The sequence below is a fragment of the Halichoerus grypus genome, chromosome 7 (assembly GCF_964656455.1).
Source record: "Halichoerus grypus chromosome 7, mHalGry1.hap1.1, whole genome shotgun sequence".
NCBI lineage: Eukaryota > Metazoa > Chordata > Mammalia > Carnivora > Phocidae > Halichoerus > Halichoerus grypus.
The window spans coordinates 27870757-27883367 of NC_135718.1; the positions used below are offsets into that span (position 1 = coordinate 27870757).

A 12611-nucleotide genomic window follows, 5' to 3' on the forward strand; every position below is an offset into this window, starting at 1 on the left:
TATTTATCTGTGTCTCCATTTGTCTTTCAGTCTGTCTATAAATAAATCTATTAATCAGTTTGTGTGTTTAGTCAGTATGTCTATCTATCTCTGTCCATCCATCCATCTTGAGTTTCTGTCCGCTACTGCCCTTTTATCCCTCACCTGTCTCATATTTAACAAATGGATAGGTCGTTTCCTTTTTTCACCACAGAATAGTCTAAAACTCTTGAAACTCATCACTCTGGACAAAGCACCGACCTCAGGGCCCACATCTCCTAGCAAAAATGGGCAGCAGGGTAAGAGCGCCAGAGTTCTCACCCTACCGCCCCGTGGTGCACCCTCTCCCCCTCCTTCCACGTCCTTCCCAGAGGCTGGACTGTTCATGATCTCTACCAATGGTAATCAGGCCCTCCCTAAGCTACCTGGGCTCCCAGAGTGATTGTGTTCATGCATCGCTCTTGAATGAATATTTACTGAGTACCTACTATGTGCCAAGCCCTCTCTTAGGTGATGGGACACAAGGGGGATACATAGTTCCTGCCCCTGTGGGGCTTATGGTCTATGCCTAGGCATGTCCACACAGCCACACTTACACAGGCGCTTATACACCATGATAGATGCTCCCATGTGTGCACACACATGTTCTCAAATACATATTTACAGACATATGCAACCACACTCAGGCTCTGCCAGCTTCTGCAAACATTTTTTGAGCCTAATACATGTATGGCACTTAAATTAGTGCTGTTCAACAGCTTATCTTTCTTTCAAAAGCACACATGTCCACACACTTACAGAGTTTACTGCTCTGGTGGACCCCAATAGCAGGGCACAGGAAAGTGGCACAGGGATCTTATTTCTGATCCCACATCCAGTCTGGACTCTCTGCATGACCTTGACTCATTACTTTTTGACCATACGGTATCCCCTTGTACAAAAGGGGCAATGTCTGGCCCAGGGATGGTCAACCCCTTCTCATTCTCTGAACTACTCTACTCACACTCCTCTGTGGTGTAAAAGTCGCTTCCAATCTCTCACTGGAAACATGTCTCTGTCCTTCTTCCCCTCTCAGCCTATCCAGTTTCCTGTCTCCGGAGGGTCCCCCCTGACAGTCCTCCTGCTTTTGTGTTTCCCTTTAGAATGTGACAGTGTCCGGGGTTGGGTCTCTGTCTTTGTGTGGTATTTGCATATTAGAGTGTTTGAGTTCACGTCTGAGTATACATTTGAGCTGTTGTGTATTCCTATGTGTGTCTGCTGTGGGTCTCTGTGTGTTTTTATCGAAGTGTGTGTGTACACACTCGCAAACACACACACACACACACACACACACACACACAGGCGCACACTCGGCTCCCCTAATATGCTGAACGGGCCATTACACCTCTTGCATGTGGGGCTGGGGGTGGATGGGGAGGAGGGGGACAGAGGGAGGCAGCAGGATTCTGTAAGAACATTAAATCCCAAATAAAGTAGAAAATATTTTTTAAAATTACCGACTTCCCGTTTTCTCCGAAATGGAGTGAAACGAGGCTGGTCCCGAGGCGGGGGCTCCGCGGGGCCAGCCACTGGAAAGGGGCAGCGCTTTATTTTTTATTTTTGTAATAAGAGGAACTGAATTAGAAAAAACGGGGAAGGAAGAGCAGAGTCAGATTGTTAAAGGATTCAATGAGCTGTGGCCAATGTATTCGAAAGGTGCTTAAGGCAGCAGAGCCGCTCACCAAACACACACTCGCACGCACGCACACACACACACACACACACACCAAGGCACCACATCCCGCCATCACACTCATACGACCAAGACAAAGGCACATTCAAGCATATCTGCATTGGGACACACACCCAGAGGCACACGGACACACTAAAACCAGCCCACACACCCCCCACAGCCAGCATGCCCTCCAAGATGCACACATCTATCTCAGGTGCCAGGGCAACCCAGATATACCCCAAGACGCAAAATCAGCTACTGCAAACAGATACACACAATGACACAGACCCCCATAGACACACACATTCACAGTCACACAACGACACCCACCGCCCCTGCTCTTGGATCCATACAGATGATTTCATATATTTCACTACAACGACCAAACACACATCTAACACCTGTACACTCACTCCCGCAACAAACTCCTATCACAAATAGAGTTCACGCTTACTAACATTCTCTTCTCTCACCCAGACACCCACTATGACTGATATACATAGACATCCAGGCCCCCAGACACACCCACACCATCACACACGGTCACCCAACACGCCCCACACGCAATTATTAACAATGATACTGCACGTTTATAAAGAGATTTGCAGTTGACCATTTATTTCAGTCTATTTAAGCCCCACAATCATCCTGTGGAACAGGGACCCTCATCCTTACTTCAGAGATAAAGCAACAAAGCTCAGGGAGGGTGAATGAGCTGCCCAAAGCCACACACCAGCAACAGGCCAACGCCAGGAAGCAAGCCTCTTGTTTTAAAATTTAAATTCCCACATGCAGAGAGCTGAACACACACACACACACACAGTCCTGCTCACACTCTCATGACCTCAGCCTCACGCTCATCTGTTGAAGCAGGTTCGCAGTCACCCCCTGAAAGTCACCTGCGTGCGGGCACACGGTCTCAGTCACCCCTTTCCACTCCCTTTCTGTTTTCTGCTTCTCTAGTTGCTTCCTAGTCCTGCCTCCCTGGATAGCTGGAGCTAAGGCGTACTGATGGGACAGAGGAGGCTGGGACTCTTGCTCTCAACTAGTTACACCTAGAACCGCATTCCTCCTACCCCACCTCCTGGTTGCCCCAGCCCCTCCTCCAGGGCCTGGGAAAGGTGAGCTCCAGCTTCCCTCACCCCACTCCTCCCACACATTCTAACGGAGGGGACATTAAAAAGTGCTGACAGGGCAGGGGGAGAGGCCACCTGCCTGCGCGCCAGTCGGGCCACTTTCATCTCAGCCGCCTCCTGCCAAAGCCACCTGCCCTGGCCTGCCCTCTCCCAGGTCCCGCTTTATTAATCTGGCCCCGTCTGGCCAGCCAGGCCTGCCCAGGCGCCCTCACCTCCCCTCTGCCCCCAGCGCCAGCGGGGGAGGCTCCACTCCCTGCTCCAATCATCCCAGGGGCCTTGGAGAGCGCCTCCAACAGTCCCCGGAAGCTCGTTCTCCACTAGATTTACTGCAGGATAAGGCCTCCCAAGCACCGCCCCCCCCCCACTCCCTGACACACAGACGCCTCAGAGGCCAACATTCACATTGCACGGCAACACACACAACCACCCACAAACCTCCGCCATACCCGCTGTTGTCGTTCCATTGAGTTAGACACCACACCCAGAACGACGGGCACACATAATGACACCTAGAGGAGCCTTACACAGTTACCCACGGTGGCCACCATTTAGAGCACACGGTTAACACATTTACACACAAGCACTCACATATAATGACACAATGCACCAACATCACACACAAGGGCACGCTATCACCCATCCTGTTGCTTGCCCATAGTGATAACTAAACAGTACCTGGCTCACAGTAGCACTTAATAACTTCGTATTTATTTAATGAATGATACAGTAGCAACACACTCACACACCAAACGCACACATACACCTCAGAGCTGAAATGCCTATGCCACCAGGAGCGGAAACCAGACCTGCTGAGAGCAACCCCAGCAGCATGTGACTGAAGTCAGAAAAGCAGACAGAAGATGAAAGAAATTCAGTTGAGACAGGGTTGGGGACGGGGCATTGTTACCTTTTACAACTGGAGACATCTTTTCAAAACACAAATCTAATCCTCGGATGAAGCCCCAGCACTCCTGAACAGCCTGTGCAGCCCTGTCAGGTGTACGGCCCCAGCCCGTGCTGGGCCGTGCTCCTGCTTCCTGCGCTCCAGCCACTCGAGCCTGGCAGAGTCCACCCACCTTGCTCACTCGCTCCTGCCAGTGATAGGGGCTTTGCGTATGCTGCTCATTCCACCTGCAACACTTCTGTCCTCTCTTCTCCTCTATTTACCTTTAGCTCTGGGGTCCGGGTCACTTCCTAACTAGATTAAATCCCTCATGCTACAGACTGAATGTCCGTGTCCCCCCCCCAAATTCGTATGTTGAAACCGCATCCCCACTGTGATAGTATTTGGGCTGGGGCTTTGGGAAAGTGATTAGGTCATGAGGGTAGAGCCCTCATGAATGGGATTAGTGTCCTTATAAAAGGGACCACAGGAGCTCCGTCATGCCTCCCACCCAGTGAGGACACAGTGAGATGGCCGACTGTGACCCAGGAAGCACATCCTCACCAGACTCCAAGTCTGTCAGTGCCTTGATCTTAGATTTCCCAGCTCCAGAACTGTGAGAACTTTCTGTTGTTTCTAAGTCACCCAGCCTACAGTAATTTTGTTCCAGCAGCCCAAATGGACTGATACCCTTACAAGTCCTTATCATACCATTGATCTCCTTCATGGTACTTCCCACAGATGTAGCTTTTCTGCCCCCACCACTAGCTGGAAAGCCCCGTGAGGGCAGACAGTGACTGCTTTTGCTTCCACTGACTCCCAGGACTGGTACCTAATAGTCCTGAGGGCCTACTGTGTACTCAGTGCATAGTAGGTTCTCAATAAGTATCTGCTAAATAAGTGAATGACAAACACAAAGCACATAAATAACACTAGAGGAACAGCTCAGCTAGAAGTTATTAACTGCTAGAATGCTAGGACCGAGAGAGATCTGAGGAAATCCTGAGTTTTTGCTTTTGCTGTGTGACCTTGGGCAAGTCCCTTCATCTCTCTGGGTCTCAGTTTTTTCACATATAAATGAAGGCATCAGACTTTCAAAATGTGCTCTGTGGGGCTCTAAGCGTTCTCAGAAGCATCCAAGGCTGCTATGGGCAAAGGCTGGAGCAAGGACGAGGAAGCTTGCTGATAAAAGCCACTTCTACTTTTAGTATGTGTATGCATATGTGTGTTTTCAGAATTGAAGATTCTAAAGTTTAAAATATTCCTTGAAATCTCTGGACTAGGTGATCTCTAGTTCCCTTCCAGAATATTACAATGCAACAGAAACAAAATGGTTCCAAAACAGTAAGATACTAGAGCATGTGCTGCTTTTTATCTGCCAAGTTATCTAAGTGGACCCCCCATCTGCAGAATCAACAGAGGAAAGGAGCAATAAGAAGTCAATGAGCCCAATTGGAGGAGGAGTCCAGAGGAGAGGAGAGTTTTCAACATCTTGTGCTGATTCCTAACTCTGGTGACAGACAAAGAGATCAGGGAGCTGATGCGGAAGGGATCAGGGCACCACTTCCCAGGAGGAATGGTGATCAAAGCGATGGCCAAAAAGGGAAAGGTCTGGCCTGAACGGGAGTAGCAGAAGACTATGCGGGGAGGGGGAGAAGGGCACAGGATGGTCCACAAGCTTCCTGAAAAAGCCCACATGCACTGAGGATGGCAAACAGGAAGAAACTCTACGATCAGTGAACTTTATCCTGGGGAAGAGAAAGATGACGGTGCAGGAATCAGAGTCTGGAGGGCAGGGTAGGAAAGCCAGATAAATCAGAAGAGTTTTAGGACATAGGCTCTCTGTTCTTTCCTGCGTTCCTTGAGTAAGGGCAGAGGAAATAGCCTAAACTGGGGGTTAAGGGGGTGCAGAAAGGCCACAGAATTGAGCCTGGAGAAATCCATTTGTACCTAAGGTGAGGATAGCTCCTTGGGAACCCTTAGGTCAGAGAAGAACCTCCTCTCTTGCTTCTTCCCCTCCATCAGCCTCACTGCTTCGTCTCTCATGTATACACCCTCTTCAGCCTGCCTTCAGAACCCTAGTTCTGTCCCTCTCTCCTTGAACTCCAAAACCTCCAGCTCACCAGCCATCCTCACCCACTGCCTCCTTCCTTCAGTGGCTCCACTGCCTGTCTCTTCCCTCCACCCTGCCATTGTCCTGAAGTCACTTTCTGTGAAAGCAGTCAGCCTCTGGGCATTTTCTCTGCCGCGCCCTATGCTGGTGAGGTCCTCCAAGAAGCTCTTGGCCTCCTCCTAGTATCGTGGTCTGACTCTCCCTTACATGCAGAAGCAGGCTATCTGAAGGTTTCAGTGCTTCCCTTCCACACTCTCCCATAACCAATGTATCTGCAAGCAGGACTTCAAATTCAACCAGCAACCCCACAGGAACGGCCCTCAAAGGGGCCCTATTTCATATGTGTATGTGTACTCAATAGATGTGGCTTACTGACTCCCAAATCTGTATTTTAGTTCTGACTTCGACTAGCATCTCTGGCTCTTTACCAGACACCTCTTTTCTGACTCCCTATCACCTTAAATTCACCATGATCACCATGTCCCAAACACCAGACCTGAGTCCCAAGCCAGCCCACTTCTCCCAGAATTCCCTCCCAGGTCAGTGCCTGCCAGATCCAGCCCAGCCCATTGTCCATTCATGCATCTTTCCACTGGGAGTTTCCTTAGTGCTTCCACTTACCTGCTCACTCCAACCCCAAACTCAGCCCAGCTCATGTGCCTTTCCTGCCAGGGTTTGGCCCCACATCCCTGACGAGTCCCCAGATTCTCCTCCTCTCACCCAACCTCTTCCCTGGCTGTACAAATATCTTCCTAACTATAACATGCCCTCATCCAGAACCCCACAGCTCTTCAGTTCAGTGTCCAGACCCCTCAGCCTGGCCTTCTGGGGTGTGGTCTCAGCCTACCTTTCCAGCCCTCCCCCGCCCTTCCCTCCATCAGGGTCTGATTCTTCCGAGGTCCCTACAGACCTGTAAGCTCATTCCAAATGCCCAGGACTTGCTCAAACTGCTCCAATCCCCATAACTGCTATTCTTCTGAGGAATTAAATCCCAAGTATCCTTTCCAGCATTTCTCCTGCACATTCTCAACTGGGATGTGACTGCCCAATGTTAACACTGACTCCTGACTACCAAAACCCAGATACTGTAATAAACACGTCCCCAGTTGAGAACCACTGGCTGAATCCTGTTCTCCCCCTTTCCCCCACTACCTGACCCTCTCTAAATGACCAATATGCCCCAGGACCTTCTTTCACTTTCTTCAAAGTCCTCAGCTTCTGGTAAGAGGCTATTTTAAGAAACAAAAACAATAGAACAATGGCAACAATTAATGACATCCCCTTAAGTAGCACTTCCTATGTACCAGTTTTAAGTCCTTCACATATATTCATTCGTTTAAACCTCACAAACACCTATAAGATAGTATTACTATTATCCCCCACTTTTCAGATGAGGAAAGTGAGGGGGAAATTAGGTAACTCACTCAAGTTCACCTACCTGTTAAGTAGCTAATAAAAAGATACAGCAGAAAACAGACTTTGAAGTCAAAAAACCTTTCAAATATAAATTCTGCCACCAACTGGCTATGTGACCTCGGCCAAGTTACTTTCCCTCTCTGAACTTCAATTTCCTCATTTGTGAAATAGTAAAATAATAGCACCTAATTCATAATTCATGGTGGGGGGTGGTGGTTCTCGTGAGGATTAAATTTGTTAATACAGAACAATGGCACAAAGCAATGCTCCCTTTATGCATCTCATGTTCTCTCCATTCAGAGCCCACCTCAGATACTTAAAAATCGTAACAGTGCAGTGGTTCCTCACGTTTGAATCCAGGCCCTTGACCCCCAAACTGCATGGTTGCCCACACTGTTCTATCAAGCTCTCACAGGTTGGGCTCTGAATGTTGTGCCTCCTTCCCCCCCCCCCCCCAGCAAGGCCCCTCACTGCCCTTATGGTGTCTTGGCTTCCAGGCTCCTGACACTGTTGTAACCTGTTTACACTGTGGCTTGCTTGCTCCATCCTGCTCCCAGAGGCAGAGCATCAGACCTGGCCCAAGACAAACCCCAGCCCAGCTCTACTGCAACCAGGCCCCACTGGGCAACACGTCAAGACTGTGCCTTTGATTCCACCATGGCCTTCCTCTATGTTCCTACAGACCAGCCCCACCCCAGCCACCTTTACTTGAAGAATCTGACCTCAATCATGACTCCTGTTTTCACAGGAGATAAAAGCCTGGGTCCAACTGGAGTCCCTCACTTCACCCTTTTCTCCCTATCAGAGGCTTTGACCTTTTCTAGGCTGTTTCCATTGTCCTTCCTTTTCTCTTCTAGAACTTTTTCTTCCCAGTGTCTAGTCCTTCTCCTCCAATGACTCCTTGTTCTCTGCCTCTGTCCACAAATTTGCTTCTCTATCTCTGGCTAACAAAGCTTTGCTGCAGCTTTTCAAAATACAGGTCTGTTTCCAGTCCTCCATGTTTCTCAAATAACCTATAGTTGTCTACACTTGTTGCCCCAATCTCTTCTCCATCAACTCATTCTTTAACCCCCTACCATTCTGCTGACTTCTTAATCACGGACTCTAATGACCTTCCTCACCCCCACCTCCTACACCAAACTCTTTCAGAGTTCAAGCCTGTGACCACCCCTTTTGTGTCCCCCTCCACCTTAATGACCCACTCTCTTGGTTCCATTCCTGATGCCCTAGGAAGTGCTTCTTTGGCATGTTCACGATCGCCTCTGTACCTCTCCTCTTCCCACCCTGTCTCCTTGGGTGCTCTCATTTGTTTCTCTAGTCTCAATCCTGTGTCCCCACTGTAAGCCCAAGCTGGCCTCCACATCTTTCTGCCCTTCTCACTCTGCCCCAGCAGTGGTCCCCACCTACCCTCTATAACCAAACTGGTCTCTACTGTGCCCCAAACCTCAGATGGATCCAGGCCTCTGTGGCTTTGCTCCCCTGTAGCAGACCAATATGCCCCACCCTCTCATCCAGTATTTTTTTATTTTGCTTTTCATAAAATCATTGAAGAAAAACAACTAAACAAATTCCTATCCATTTTAAGGTACAACTCTAGCTGTCCCATTCTAGGGAGCCTTCTTTTGTAGGTATTCACCCACCTCTGACCTAGGTGTTTACCAGCAGAACCCGCAACCCTGCTCTACTGAGTGTCCCTTTTTCCTAGGTAATGGGTAAATCTTGTCTCCCACACCAGGTTCTGGGGTTCCCGAAAGCTTGGAAAGTGAGTGTCCACCCAAGGTGTCTATCCCCCAGGACCAAGCTGAGGGAGACTTCATGAGATGGTATCTAAGTTCTCTTCCAGCTCCAGTGTTCAAGGACTTGAAATTTGAGGATTTTTCTAGAATGTTCTTCTGGGAAGGTCTTCAATATTTCCGGAAGGTGTTTTCAGTTGGCAGACATCCACATGCTCATGAGCTGCTGACAAGAGTGCCCCCTTTTGGGGAACTGAGCCCCATGAGAAATTAGGCAGGTCAAACATTACTCTCCTGTGTGGAGGTAAAACAAGTGTGTCCTGGAGACTGACTCCTTTCCTCAAGTCAGTCATGAAATCCAAAAAGGGACTTTCGAAAATCTCATTGCATAAGCTAACCTCTCTCTCTCTCTCTCTCTCTCTCACACACACACACACACACAAACACACACACACACACACACACACACACGCCCTCTGGGGGCAGGAAAGTTCCCCCAGCTCATCCTCCTCCCCTCTTACTCCCAAAAAAAAAAAAAAAAAAAAAAAAAAAAGCACAGCGTGGGTTCAATGCCACATCACAAATCACAAGTCACGGCTGCCCCCACGGGGCTTCAATGAGCATCGCAGTCTCCATCGCTATGTCTTCTTGGCCCCGCGATGATATAACAAACCTCCATCTCCGGTCCCCCAAGAAAGTGCAAATGTTCCCCACCCCATCCTCTTCGCTCCTTCCCCTCCACATACACTCTGACCCCATTCCCTTCAACAGTATGTTACACCCAACACTCCAATACACCAACACACCTGTCACCCCGTGTCCCCCAGCCTTGGTGCCAGCACTCCCAAGTCCTCAATGGCCCTCAGTACATCCATTCTGAGCTTTAATATCATGTCCCCATCTCCAGACCTACCTTCCTTCTCCATCAAAGCTACAGTCACCCGGAGAGTAAGCAGATGTACTTGTAAGCCCAGCCCCATGATCCCCACTGTCCCTCCCATAGGCTCTGAGAAAGAATTTATGCATACTAAACTAGGTCACCTTGCATGTCCTAGGTCAGTTTCTCAAAATGTGGTCAGAGAACCATGGGACATCAGAACCACCTGGGGAGGTGGTTAGACAGACAGGTTTCTGGGATCTGTCCAGAAGTACTAAATGACTGGTGGTGGGGCCAGAAATCATATTTTCTAAAAGTTTCTCTGGTGATTCTTACACCAGTTCAGAATCACTGCCCTAGATGCCTGACTCATTCAATCCTAACAACTCTATGAACTTGGCAGTGTTACTCTACTTCAGTTAAGGAACCCATGACATACAGAGCTTAGGTAAGTTGGCGGCAGTAAGACAGCCAGTCACTGTAAGGGGATTCAGGCTCATCCCTGACCCCACAACGATGGAGCTCTTGGTACTCCAGAATCCCTCCTGCCATAGGAGTAGCCCTTTGCACTGTGGGATCCATGCTAGGGCAGACAAGAGGCCATGTGCAGAGTAGCTCAGGTCGGAATTATTGGTCCTAACGGGAGCCACATCTGGATCCATGTGTGTTGGTGCCATGGGCAAGCTTTTCCACACCTCAGTTGTCTTCTTGCCACACACAAGTCCCTGGCCACGCGACCAAGTGGAGCGGCCCCGCGGGCTCCCCATAGTGGGGAGTGTGGGAAGTGCAGCTGCAGCCAGGACGCCCACTCTGTGCCCACCATTGGCTCAGGATCCGTGTGGAGCGAGGGCGCCACGTTGTGACCAAAGTGGGGACTGCACATCCTGGCGGCCGGGGGGCGGGGGGACGACGAAGGAAAGGTGGTGTTCCAGGTACACATGTGCAGGTTCCTTCCTACTTTACTAACCCGTTCTCTAGTTACTCCCACACTGATCCACATTCTAGACCCCTTCTAAATAACCCTTAGTCCTCCGACTTCAGAAAGGCCTGGGATGAGATTCACAGGCCAATGATTCTGGGTACCCACAGGAAGTGGAAAAAAAGCAGACCCCCCCCCCCCGATTTTCTCCCACCCTCCAAAAGTACTCCAGATTCAACTGTGTTTACTGGGGTCAGATTATACATCTCTGCCCTCATCCCAGAACCTCGGCACCATAGTTTCTACCAAGTTTCTGGCAGTACTCAGGTCCATTGCCACGCTGGCTGCTTGTCAAAATATTCCCAGTTGTCACTGTCCTTTAAAAAAAAAGAACCTCAGAGTTGGACCCAGTATTCCAGAGGTGACCTGACAATCTGAGAAAGCAGCAGGGCAATGGCCTCCCTTGATCTGGCTGCTCCTTTTTGGTTAATGCAATTCCTGATTGTATTAGAGGTTTTAGCAGTCACATCACATGGTTGACTCATATTGAACTTGCAGTCAACTAAACCCCCCAGGTCTTTTCTTCATGAACTGCTGTCAAGCTAGGCCCGCCCCCCACCCGGTACTTATGTCATTGATTTTGTTTTAACCTAAGTGCAGGACTCTACATTTATCCCTGTTAAATTTAATCTTGTTGGTTCCAGCCCAGTGTTCCAGCCTGTTGAAATCATTTTGAATCCTGACTCTTTCATGCAAAGTATTAGCTGCCCCTCCTAGCTCTATCACCTGCAAACTTGATGAGCCTGCTACCTTGGTGAGTTGTCAATAAAAATGTCAGACAGGACACAGGCCCAGACTGAGCCCTACAGCATTCTGCTGGAGACTTCCCTCTGGTCTAGGATGACATGGATCCATTAATCAACCCTCACTGGGTCTGGCTTTTCACCAAGCAACATGACCATTTGGTTCAGATGTTTCTACTACGTCTACAGATATTGTGAGAGGCTATTGGCTGCATTGCTGGTAATTTCTCTCACCCCAGGCCATGACCCCACATCATAACCATGCCCCTTTCCAAAGTATATAGTGTCATTTATTTAACTAGAATGTTAGGGGATTACAGACTCCCAGTGGTGCTCCCTCCTGCATCTCTTGCTTCTGCAGATATTTCTGAGCTTCAGGATCTGAGTGTAAGCAACTACTGCATCTCCTATCCTATCACCCCATGTCTTCTCTGAGACCTTATTCTCACACTTAAATTCTCTCCTACTGTCTCTCCTCTGCCTTCAAGTATGTGCAGTGATCTCCCTCTCCTAAAAAGCCTTGTACTAGCTGCCTCCCTAAACTGTGGTTGGCCTCTGCCTCCTTCTCTGGAAAATCCACACACTTCCAACCTCACCGCCCATGTTTCCTGAACCTTTAGCAATCTTCCACCCCTCAGCTGTGTAACCACACTGCCCAGACAGTGAGCAGTGATGGTGGAGATGGGGTCTAAGTCAGAAGATTCACAACCAGGCCAGAGAGAGCAGGTATAATCTAAAGCAGAGAGCCTGGTGGCCCTCACATAATAAAGTGACGCTGTGGTCAAATTATAAAGGTAATCATCAGAAGTTCACAGGAACTGAGACTTGAGGTTGAGAGCCTAGGCGAATTGTCTGGGCAAGAAAAGACCTGGAACTGGTCTGGTCACAGAAAAGAGCAGCAAACATAGGGAAGTCTGAATCTGGGAAGTTCTTACGTATTTCTTATAGGGGCTGAACCCAGTCCTGGGGCTAAGCCAGATGGGAAGACAGATGATCTAGAGTGCAGACACTGAGGACAGAGAAAAGGGTGGAGCCTAC

At 49.2% G+C, this 12611-nt stretch overlaps 1 protein-coding gene across 6 annotated transcripts in view; it reads right to left on the reverse strand.

The window, feature by feature from the left end:
* HIF1AN (hypoxia inducible factor 1 subunit alpha inhibitor) overlaps positions 1–12611 on the reverse strand; it is a 79591-nt gene that overhangs the window by 47574 nt on the left and 19406 nt on the right. The gene's annotated exons all lie outside the window — the stretch shown is intronic.